The 12,600-nt window shown below is 38.0% G+C and overlaps 1 long non-coding RNA gene across 2 annotated transcripts; it reads right to left on the bottom strand.

The window, feature by feature from the left end:
- Positions 1 to 3,999: 3,999 nt before the first annotated feature.
- On the bottom strand, positions 4,000 to 11,134 carry LOC111927517 (uncharacterized). 2 transcript variants are annotated; one of them, XR_015282497.1, is made up of 6 exons: positions 10,276 to 11,134; positions 9,550 to 9,692; positions 6,998 to 7,141; positions 5,876 to 6,114; positions 5,077 to 5,161; positions 4,000 to 4,663 (listed from the first exon to the last, which is right to left on the bottom strand). It is a non-coding gene; the product is annotated as an uncharacterized LOC111927517 (long non-coding RNA). The 2 variants fall into 2 exon arrangements; XR_002863598.2 differs by lacking the exons at positions 4,000 to 4,663; positions 5,077 to 5,161; positions 5,876 to 6,114; positions 6,998 to 7,141 and adding an exon at positions 7,924 to 9,108.
- Positions 11,135 to 12,600: the final 1,466 nt, after the last annotated feature.

Below are 12,600 nucleotides of genomic sequence, written 5' to 3'. Positions count from 1 at the left end.
TTGCAAACCACCCTGTGCCACAAATTACACCTGTCCCTTCCTTTTTAGTTAATTTTACAAATACAGCTTAGAAAGCAAGCCATGTGACATAAGTGATCAGGCTTATCCAAGTTAAAGAAGTCATATCTAAATCTACCTATGATTTGAACAGATCAGAAGTAAAGCTATAGGCTCACATGTGTTCACATGAAAATTTCTATAAATATTTTCAATTAACAAAAAATAATTTCTTTTGGTCTCTTTTGAGGTATTAAAAGTCTAAATTTGTACAATGTATTGCTTCCTAAGAAAAGTTCAAGACTTAAGCATGAATGATGTTTGCATCTGCTCCATGGCCCCACCTGTATGTAATAAAGAAAAGAGTTATTGCCTGTTATTATTTATTAGTAATTGGAGAAAATAGTAATTATACTGGAAATTAGTGACTATTCCAAATATCATACCTAATCATACCTTACATATACCTTCATGCATATGTGTGTATATATAAATAGATATAGATACAAAATATATATTTCTCATATACCTGTGAAATATATTAGTTTCAGTTATCAAAAATATGCAGAAGAAGTTAACTGATAAAAGGTGTTGAGGGGATCTGCCAAAAGCCAAAAAGGAGCAGCTGAGTTAGGATGGGAATTCAGATGTGATAAGTGAAGTCCTAACCCAGAACAGTACAATAAACAATATCTCTGTTGAGAAGGCTGTATGTGTTACTCCTATTGCTAGCATAAAATTGTTCATGCAGAGCATCTAATCAGGGCTGGCCATCCCCATGTCATTAAACTCTCCAAACTTTCCAAAACATGACCACGAGGAGCCCTGAACTGTTAGCAATAACAATGGTTGGTCAGGACAAAAGTGCTGGCCAGGGACCATTTAACAGCACGGACAGCCTTCACCTCAGCCAGCCTGCTCTGCCATACAGAAGTGTTACCTCCATGCAAGACTTGCTGATGGTTTTCATTTGATCCACAGAGAATATTTTTGCTGTAGCTGCCTCCAGGAGGGTCCTTTGGCTCAATCCACAGAGGTTTTGCATCTGAGGCACACTCTCCAGTGGTGCCCTACATATCAGAGATCGTGCTTCCATGCTGAGCTAGCCACCCTATGGAGACTTCATTTGTTTCCCCAGGCAAGGAAGTATGACATATACAAATGAAGACTGTCTTCAACTGACAAGACATTTCACACTTTTCCCAAGTGCATGAGGGACACAACTTACAGAAACATAATTTAATGGGATTTTTTTAATGAGTCCTGTGATAAGTGTTTTATGGCCAAAAAAGAAAGTAAAAGCCCATTCTGCTTTGTGAGAGACCAAAGAACATGTGAGTTCCCAAATTAATTCATAGGTCTCCCTTGAAGAGAAATCCTTAATGCCCTCTATTAAATTGCATCTCTCTATTTTGAGAAAATTGATTTACTTGTTCCTTTGCTAGAAACTTGAGAATGACATCACCAATCACTTTGTGTGATACCTACATGTCAGCAACTTTGGGTTATATAGTGACAGACAACTGAGGCTCCTTCTGTAACTAGGAAGAGCTTAAAAAAATTGACTTAACAGATATTTTTTATTATTCCCAAGAATAGTGTTGATAATGGGATTTTTTAGCTAACCACACTTCGCTTGACAAATTATGAAGAGATCAATTTTTTTCCCATTAGCCTCACCCTCATCAATGGCTCAGTTGAGGTCAACTAGCCCTTCACTTGTAGTTAATGGTACACAACCTTTGTCTACTGAGTTTTCTCTATCAAAGCCTAAAAGAAGAAAAATCAATGGCCCTTATTTCAAATTCAAAGGAAAATACTTTAAATTAAAAACTCATTTCACTTAAAAGACATTATGAATATATTCGGGAGAGAATGCCTTAGTCTGATGACAACTCGATACAAAGGCCATAATCTGAGTGGTGCTGATCATTTGGAAAACCCACAGTAAAAAAATCTTAGTTCTGTGATAATATTATTGGTAATTTCAATGAGATCTAAATGTCATCTTCATATTTTATCTGGAAATTTCGGAATTCAGTGGTGGTTTGTACTGATGTAATAATATCTAGATAACATATTCCAAAACTTAAAATACTTTAAATTATGATTATGTCATTGTCTTTTTGTACTACTGTATGAGGTTCAGAGTGTGTGTTCCACCCACTTCCATTCCCTTACCATACAGAAATTCACCATGTCCACAGTACAGATTGTGGCTTTTAATAGAAATCTATAGGTGATTACTGAGTCCCATGGAGAGCCACATCCTCAGACACCCTCTTTCTACCACACACATGCAGGCCTTCCATGTAAGGCTTGTCAGCACAGATGTAAGGCATCAAAAAACCTATTTAATAATTTAATAACAAAGATCACCTTTTTGTGGGAAGCCGATCTTAATTTTACATTGTTGTTGGGGTTCAAGGGGATTTAACTACCTATCTAGGCAGAATTGTTAGCCATTAGCTGATAATAAACATCATAATTCAGGCCAGATTCATCCTTCCAAATTTCTGACACTCAGATGAGGCATGTCTCTCAGGATATCCCACTTTGGTCCACAGCAACTTAAAAGTGTAGTTTCAACCTCTGCTGGGTTGGGTCAGCCTGGTATAATTTCCATTGGCTGTAAACAAAACCTAGGATAGTCCAGTGCAGTTTGTAAAGTGTCATCAAAGTTTGGATTGGGGGAATCTGGATCTCTGTACACCAGATGTCTCTGAAAGGAGCACAGGTGCATCTTGCCTAATTTAACATTAGGTATCAGTGCTAACACAGCAGCATCACAGCCAACAGAGGAGCATGAATGTTTCCACCAGATAATTTTTACTGACCCAGGTGAACTCCCTGACTCTCTCTGTGGAGACACAGACACTGATACAAACATCCTGCTGTTCATCCTTCAGAGAATCATAGAATAATTAAGATTGGAAAAGACCTTTAAGAGCAGAAGTTCGATCATCGAGCCAGCACCACTACCATGTTCACCATTAAACATATCCTCAAGTGCCATACACACAGGGTTTTGAATACTCCCAAATTTATAACACTTCTCTGAAGTGTTCCACTTCTCAGCCCATTCCAATACTTTTCAACCCTTTCTGTGAAGAAATTTTCCCTAATATCCCATCTAAACCTCCCTCAGCACAACTAGGCCATTTCCTCAGATGAAGGAATACAAGATTTTAGATTTGTATTCCTGGAATTGCTGTGAGATTTATAAGTTCAGCCTGAGCACCTTTGCAGATCTAGCCACAGGGTGTATTCTTTTAATGTCTACATCAAGTGAATTAAAAAAAAAAACCAAAAAACTAAGACTTGGTTTTCTGGGGGCTCTTCCTCTGGATTTTCACTCAACTATGTCCATTTAAGCTCACACACCCTATCTGCAAGATTCTTTCAGACTTCAAAAAATGCTGAAACTTTAACTGGTAATTCACACAAGAAAGGCCTATAAGAGCTGCATTCAATAAGGACAATCCAGATATAAAAACCATAGCAAAAAATTTGGCAGCCAAATTAATAATTGGTATAACTCCTTAGAAATACCTAAGGATTTTTTGGACTGCAAGTCCTTTTCCACAGTTTGTCCTTTAAATTTCCTGCATGCATCATGACTAAAAAGAATATATTATATATAAGATTTAGCTAGTCATAATATCAATACACTCCTTTGGCCACAATGAATAGTATTATTTTTTTTTATGAGTGCATATCAGACAGATATTTTTTTGTATTAAATGGGGCAGCTTTTAAAATATTTTTTATTTGGGAAGAGTGTTTTATTCTGATTATAAATTTTTGTGCTAGTCATCTCTCCAATATATTCAGACATTACAGTGCTCATTATCCTGAAGAAACAAACAAAATAAAAGACAAGGATAATCATCAGGCCAGGTAACATCAACAACTTACAATGAGTGGCTGGACCCAGACTCCATTTTTATATCAGTCACAGGAAGGATTGTCCCTACTCAAAATAATTCAAGGCCCAAAGTCCCCATCCAGAAATTTATTTAGATTTTCCTTCTTCCATTGAAATCAATAACAATTACAAACCTACATCACCTTGTAGATCTGGTCTCAGGTATTTACAGTATTGTACCAGGAGTCAGACACTAATGTAAAAATGTACAGAGATTATTAGTTCCTATCTAACTGATCTTGTCTTACCCTACCTTAGTTAATATGGGTTTTTTTTTGTTTTCCTCAGATTCATCTAGCCTTGTAATACAAGATTAATTGCTTCTAGCCCAAATGTTGCCAACGACAATACCATAACTTTTTTTATAAAAGGGGGGATGGATGTATAATAGATCTGCTATTAATGGACTACAAGTACATTGAATACTTAGGGATTTGTTTAACCTCAGATGATCACTACATGAATAAAGTAAATTTTGTGGAGATAATTAATCAGCTTCAGGAAAAAGGAAGCTTGCACCTTTATTCATTATCTTACTGGAAAGAGCCATTTAAGTATGAATTGATTACCTGGAATACATTATCTTTCCTATATGCTGCCAAATATGGTTCCTTCTTCAGTTAAGTAGAATCACGACTTCTCATGTTTGGACCAGAAAGACATTGAATTTGCATTCCAATTTCATGCAAAAATCAATACAACCAAGAGACTTCCAGATCTCAAACTTCTATAATCTGTCTGTAGTTTGCAACAGAGAGATATCCAGAATTAGAACAAGAGTAAAGCAAAAGAACTTCAGTCAGGAAAATAATTCCTGATAAATTAACTGAATTCCCCCTACATCCCAGGTTCCAAGAGAAAATATTTGAAGTGAACTAGAATCCAAAAAGATACACAGATTTGGTCAAAATATTAATTTCCCTAACCTGCAGATTTAAAGTCTGTGAAATAAAGGTGTGGCCATGAGCATATGGGTGGGGTTATGGGCTATGATGGAGCAGCCTTACAGTGAAACACACCCAAGTTGTCAAGGCCTATGCTTGCTACTACCTCTTAGAACAGAGTATTTTGAAATAATTCTTATGGACCAGATCCAAATCCCACAATTTTTTTGTTTGTTTCAATGTAATAATCTCTATACTTTTACTCACCAATAATCAGGGTAGCTGCAGTGAGGAGGCACAGAGGCAGGCCTGACATACATAAGTTAAAATGAGGTACAGGTTGGTGTTCCACCTGCAGTGAAACAGAAAGTTGCAAAAAGCATGTGGGCCTCAGTCTCTGTATGAGTGGAGGCAGAATTTATCACAAGAACCACAAAGAGTGGCAGCATTTTGTTGTTCTGAAGCCAAAGAAAACTCCTGTGAAGCACAGCACTGAAGAGTAGGCCTGGCTGGGGCAGGTGGAGAGAAGAAAATGGAATAATCAGAGGACTGAGACCACTGATTCCCCCTTCTTTCCTTAATAAATCTGCATGTGTGTATTTTGTAGCCATACAGTAAAATAGTCATTTAAAAAAAAACATCTAAAATATTCAGTCATTTCATGAAATGCCTATTTCAATCCCAGATACAACTAAAATTTTCAGTTATTTCAGAAAATTACCAAATATCATAGATAGACACTGTGGGATGTGGCAAAAGCTAGTTTCTCTTGGGTCATGTAACAAGTGAAACAATACTTTTATTATGTTTATTTTTAAAGCTATATACTCATATTTGTGCCTAAAGCTACACATAGCAATACACATCACAGAGCCAATATTTATTTTCAAAATTGAGACTATTTCATAAAGTGATTTCTTTCTGTCCATTTTAAAAAAACAAATGCTTTAGAAAAAACACCCTAAACCAGATTACAGGGGAAGGAGGTTTGCTGAAGGCATTCCACCTTCAGTGACAACCTGACATTTAACCCTTGCTAGTGCTGGGATTTGCAGCCCACACTCACCTGCTAAGGAAAGGCTTCCTGTCAGCAGCTCAGGAATGAGCAGCCCAGGAGAGCAGCTGATGGTGTGCTGGACTCCATCAATGAGCACCTGGATCAGATGGAGACCATGGCCCATCCCACCTGCAAAACCTCTGAAGAGAGCTGCTATTAATACACAGTACTCACTGCCTGTCAAAATGAGGGAAAATCTATTTGCAATAGGAGTGGAAGGAGAACAGGTGTGGATCCAGCAACAGGCCCTGCAACAGGAATGCAGATTGATGAGACTTCAGGCCTTATGATTCCTTTTTCATTATTATTTATTATTAATTGTTTATGGACAAGAAATGGAGCTTCAGATGTGAGCTGAGACCCTGCTGCACACCTGGAAAAGAGAGTACATCTGCTTTAATCAGATCAATCTCATCATCTCACAAATTTGTTGAATTTAAAAATAGAATCATTAAGGTTAGGAAAGTTGTCTAAGATTATCAAGTCCAACCATTAACCCAGCACTGCCAAATCCACCACTAGATTCCTAAGTGCCACACCTAAAGGTCCTTTAAATACTCTTGGGGGAAATGATCCCACCACTTCCCTGGGCAGACTGTTCCAGTGCTTGACAAGTCTTTCAGCTAAGAAATTTTCCTTAATTTTCAGTTGAACCTCCTCTGCTGCTCTTTGAAGCCATTTCTTCTCATGCTGTCCCTTGTTCCCTGGAAGAAGAGATTGATCCCACCTGGCTTCAACCTTATTTCAGGGAGTGGTAAGAAGCAAGAAGATCTCCCCTAATCCTGATTTCTTCCATGCTGAGCCCCCCCAGATCCCTCAGCTGATCCTCAGATTTGTGATCCCGACCCATCATCAGCTTCATTGCATTTTCTGGACACCCTCCAGCAGCTCAGTAGCTCAGAGTCACTCATGTTCCAGCCTTTCCTAGAAGTTTTGAATCATAATATGTCCTCTGAAACTGAAAATAAACCCACTACTGTCCTGAAGCACCCCTGGATGTAAGCAGGATTTTGGTGCTGTGTGGGAGCCAAACAGAAGAGACTTCCACCTGAAGAACAGTTTCTCCTTCACACTCCAGTGAACAAATTGAAAAACTTATGAAGAATACAGTTTTAAAAGGAGACAACTTACCTGGAGATACTTTCAGTGTAAAGAAGTTCCCAGAAGGAGAGTCAACAAAAGGGCATGTGGTCCCATGGCTAGGGAATTTCCAGAGGACTGAGAAATGCATGACTGCTCCTTTGGTCCATATCACCACTGTTGTTTATTAATTCCCTGAGTAGTAAGAAGTGGCTACAGATGTTATTTCCCACATAACCACAGTGTGAAAGCACATGGATAATGCCAGGATTCACCTTCTGTCAGTTTATGAAACCAAGTGAAACAGGCATATGATCCAGAACACCTGTAATGCCAGTCAGTTGGCAAAAATGCTTGAAACCTCTAATTATTTCATGAAAGGACTGATTTCACAAGATGACAGTAATAAGCACAGACAACAGAGACATACATAGATTTTAAAATACTGCAGTGTATACTTATGTGTATATAGATGCACACCAAGCTAAACACACATCAGCCAGTTGTTAAAGGAATTGGTTATTTCCCAGTGCCACCAGCTGTCTCCTGCCTCTGCAATGATGACTCAGTACAAACCAATGACCCTTGTGCTATAGAGAACAGTTTGTCTTTTTGAAGTTTGATTTGTCAGCAAGGATAATACTGCCTTAGCTTTTGCACTGTCCTCCAAAGTGTTCCTATAGGGCTCTCCAACACCTGGAGAGCAATGAATCAAAATCATTCAGGTCCCAGTTCCAGTCACAGCCATGCCTGCACATCACATAAAATGACTTTTTGGTTGTTGCTGTTATTGTTGTTGTTGTTGTTCTTTAAAATGTCATTTTCTACAGCATTGAAAAAGAAGTTTCTGAAATTTTCAATCCATTTTTCCACTACTTTCCTGAACTAACTTGGCAGTCCCAGGTTTCTTATCTCATGCTTCACAAATTAAATACAATGAAAAGACAAGAGCTTTTCATTTCAGGAGGCTGATATCATTTATGCTTTCATTTATTATTTTATTTTATTTTATTTTCACTTCAGTCACAACTTCTTACATTTCATCTTGTTACATTTTAGGCTGAAAGAGGTAATCTAAGATGACTATGTGGTTCTCCCAAGCCATAGCCTGTCAGATTGCTGAATTATCAGTAACTAGTCAAGCAGCACAGAAGAAACAGATCACATATGCCAATTCCTTCCTTCTTGGTAACCATTTTCCAGTCACTGGAGGAAAGTGCACAGTCCAATCTCTCTTTTGCATGATCAAAGTTAGTTCAGCTCTATAGTTTAGCAGATGCCCTTGGGCACCAGGTGGTCCAATCAATTATATCAGAGAAACCAATAAGTTCTGTATCAATCTGGAGATTCTTTGCTCTCTAACTTGTTAAAAGAACACATACCCCCTTTTCTTTTCTCCTATTTTAATGAAATTTCAGACTGCCAACATTCTTTTAAAATACTCTCAAGGAAAATAGAGCAATTAAACTGCTTTTAAAAAGACTGTCTAGAAATCTAACATCAATAGTTGGCATCTGGAAACAAAACATGGGATAAGAAAACATGGTGAAAATATCCAAATATCATGCACATTGACATCTGTGTATTCAAGCTATTCCAACTGGAGCTATTCTAACTTACCCCAACAGGAAATCCTCCCCAGAATTGTCATGTCAACACAGATCAGAAGGGAGCACAACCTACACTGTCAAAAGCACTTAGAAACACCCTAAAGACAGTAACAATAAAATTAATGTCACATAACTATATAGAGCAGCCACAAGCCCTTGATGAATTGCTGAGGGTTTTGGTGTAGGGTTTTTTTTTTATTATTATTTTCTTTTTGAGAAATGAAACAACTGTTGACAAATATTTTAGTGATATCTATCTTTTTCACAATATAATTATAATTCACAATCACTTGGTCATTAGCCTCACAGTATTTATTAACAGTCATGACTCAAGGCAGAAGTGATGTTTTATGTTTAACAAAGTGGACAGAAAGCCCAATCATTTGAATTCCATCCCCATTTCCACAAGACTTTCTTTGTGGACTTAGCAAGCACCACATCTTCTATATTCCTCAGTTATACCATGGGTGAAATCAGGATAAGTCTTTCCCCCACTTGCCAGAAACTTGTGAAGATTAACTTATGATTAGTGAGTTGTTTTAAGGTGATTAGCTGAAAAGGAATGTATATGTAAATTATTTCCAATCTTGTTTAGGCTACTGATGCAGCATAGATAGATGAATATAGTTATTTTTCTGTGTACAGAATTGCAAAATCCAAATTCTAGCAGCTGCAAGCATTAACAGAAGTAATGACAAATGATCTGCATTTTCTTCATTAAGGTAAGGGTTGTATATTACAGTCTAATCAATAATAGAGTCATGCTACTAAAAATGAGATAGGTAATTATTTAGGGAAGCAAATAAATGGAGTCTTAGGGCTCTTTTCTACCACAATTCAACTTCCCTGTATTTTGGCTTTTAGTATATTTTAGGGGAAAAAAAAAATTCCCTATTCAGACAGAATAAAGTCTACAGCAAACTATTTCAAATCTCCCCATTCTGGAGGAAGACGGCAGCAGATTTGTATGCAGTGACAGCTTTAACAAATCACCTGATAATGGGGTGTGGAGTCTGCAAACATGTTGCTTTCTTCCTCAATGGATAGCTTTCCTAGTGCATTCAGGGATTATGCATCTACTTGTCGGCAAAAATAAGTTGCTGCTTTTCACTCCCCTCAGCTTTGCACAGGCAGCACTGTAAAAAGAATGGGAATGAATCTATTAGTACTTGTGCATCATAAATACATTTGTTTACAGAGTCCCTTGTGCTTTCAAGACAACAGAGTTGCATGATTAAATGCAAAATAACGCTGTGGAGGAAGAGAAGCCAGACACGCAACCGCCTTGAACTTTTCCTCCACTCCATGAAAACTACATAAAAAACTCCCAAGGCAGAATTCCCCACAGGTATGCATAGGTCAGAGGAGAGTTTTACAGCCAGTTTGCAGCCACTTTTCACACAGGTATAAACGACTGCATAGCATTAAGGCTGTGCTGAGCACATTGCGTTGCTGTTATATAATGTGTCCACCAGAGCTGTTATTGCTTTTGATGATGCTCAGGAAACAAAGAAATCAGCTTTGTTCAGAAAACTCAAGCAGAATGCTTGTGCCTAGCAGAAAAAAGGGAGGCAAGATAAACTCTGAGCTCTGGAATAGTTGCTTTTGAAGGACCTAATTAAATTTCTTGAGCATCATCAGCACCTAAGAATGGTGTCACTGTGCATAAGGAAAAACCAGCCCCACAGCACTGGATAGCAGGACATGCTTCACCCTCACCTGTGAGACATTCAGGCAATCCAAAGCTGGGCTGTCCAAGGGAGAGGGACAGATGCCCACTGGTGACATTTGCTGTGTCCCACCACGGCAGAGTTAGTGCTGCTTTACCTTCTCTCATAGCAGCAGTGTCATGAGAGATTCGAGGCTGGAAAAGTCCCCTGGCACATGGAAGCAAACCCTATATGGCTCCTCAGGTTGCTGATAGCTTTAAAACATTCTTTTGTGCCCTATAGAGAGACTAACCTACAGGAAAGGTATTGAAATAAAGGACCTAAATGGCAAAGGGTATTCATGCCAAAGGAAGGATTTCCCTTCCATTTAACAGGCTGTTCTGCGCTGTGATGTTAGAGGGAAATCTGGTTAGCAGCAGATGAGTGAAATTATGAGTCATATGGCTGCTTTCTCTTTCTACTCAGCCAGGCAGGATGGCACATCAGAGCCAATTTCTCTCCTCAGGTCTATGTACATGTAGACCAATATTTTCCTCAGTCCAAAGAATAGAATTTTGTTCTCCTTTATATAATTTCATATTTAAAATTAAAATGTCAGTGAAGATTAAAATCTTTGCATGGGATTTTCACCCAGAGTATAGTCACTGTGACATAAAGGCACCCACATCCTCTTCACCTCCAATGTCACCAAAAGCTCAAGAACTGTGCTTTTCACCCTAACTGTGGATGTCTTCCTCTATGAAAGATGATGCTAAAAATTCCCCAAAGTCCCTCAAATATGATCCTGGCTTTGCGAAAATGCCACAGGGCAATTCAGAGCAAGTTCTGTAAGTAATTCAGTTGCCTCATCACAGGTGCCCCAGGGACTCTGGGGGATTCTGGCAGTGTGGCAGAAATGCCACAGGACCAAAGGCTTTTAGACCAAAAGGCTTTTATGACCAATAGGACAACCCAGTGGAGAAACAGCTGCAATTCAGGTCAGATAAGCTTTCATGTAAAAACACACCTGAATCCCATAGAGGGTGATCAATCTTTGCACTGACTTCTTCACTGGATTAGGTACCCATGGTTTTATTTGGAGTGGGATGCAGTTTACTAAAAATAGATTTAAGAGCCTATTGGAATTTTCTAAAAGACAAGGGAATATTGCTGAAAAACACAGTCACCAATCCTTTGCTGCACCATTAGATGTCCATACAGCTCCAAAAATATTGGTCAGCCTGAAACTTCGTACAAAGTAACCAAATAAAGCAACATTTTTATATGGTGGGAAAGTCCTGCATTTCCTTTCTGTGGTTTTATATAACATTAAAAATAAATAATAATTAATATTATCTCTATATCTATATATAATATCTTAATGTTATCTTACTATCTTATTTTTTGTTATCCAATGTTATTTTGCTATACTTAAAAATAAAGTTGTACAAAGCCCCCAGGTACAGAAGTTCTAGGCAAAGAGGCATTCATCACTACCATATATTTCAAAGCAGATGGGCAGAAATTCACCGGTGGGACAGTTTAAAGAGAGTCTCTTGCTTATCATTTTCTCCTTCAGTCGCATGGCATTATGAAAGTTCAAAACAAGGAGCTCTGAAGAATGTAAACCTTCAGAAAGCTACACCAAAGGAGAAGGTGAAATATAATGATTTGCCATTACAGCCACAAAGTCACAAAGTAGAAAGAGAGAACAAATCTGGGTGTTTAACAGCATCAGATAAGTAGAGGAAGCAAGGGCGGGAGAAAGTACCTTTTAAATTACCCTTACCCAGATGTCATCAAATTTCTTCAGAAAACACAGAGCTGAATCTAGTTCAGTTAAGCACTGAAATTACAGTAAATGGGGTTATTAAAGTTCCTTCCTTTTGAAGACTAGTAGAAATGTTCACTGGAGCCCTGAAATCCTGCACTGATGAGAGGTTTATTAGCATATGGATGGATGCATGGATGAAAATCAGGTGAGTAAATTTGTACTTATAGAAGAAGGAGGATTATTTAGCCTAATAAAAGAAAGACAGAGTTTAGGACTGGGCTCACTGCCCTGATTTCAAGACAAATTGACTCAGACTTCCAGATTTTCCACTATGTCAAAGAAATGGAAAAGGCTATGACCTTCTAAAAATAAACGTGTTGCAGTTAATATATGGTGTTGATACCTTTCTATAGAAAAACTTCAGACAGTAGCACATTTCATGACTTATGAAATTCAGTGGAACAATTATGTCTGCAATTACATAAGTCTGTGCTATTTTGACTTTGGCCTAGTTTCATTATATTTTAGGTTTTAACCCAAATTGTCATAGGTTTTAATGACTTTAACAGATATCCTTCCAATTTAAACCAATGTCATCAAGTGCTAAATCAGGTACTTTGT

This window comes from Cyanistes caeruleus, chromosome 2 (assembly GCF_971803275.1).
Source record: "Cyanistes caeruleus chromosome 2, bCyaCae1.hap1.1, whole genome shotgun sequence".
In the NCBI taxonomy this organism is placed as follows: Eukaryota; Metazoa; Chordata; class Aves; order Passeriformes; family Paridae; genus Cyanistes; species Cyanistes caeruleus.
The sequence above is the reverse complement of the archived record's forward strand: the minus strand, read 5'-3'. Positions and strand labels throughout refer to the sequence as shown.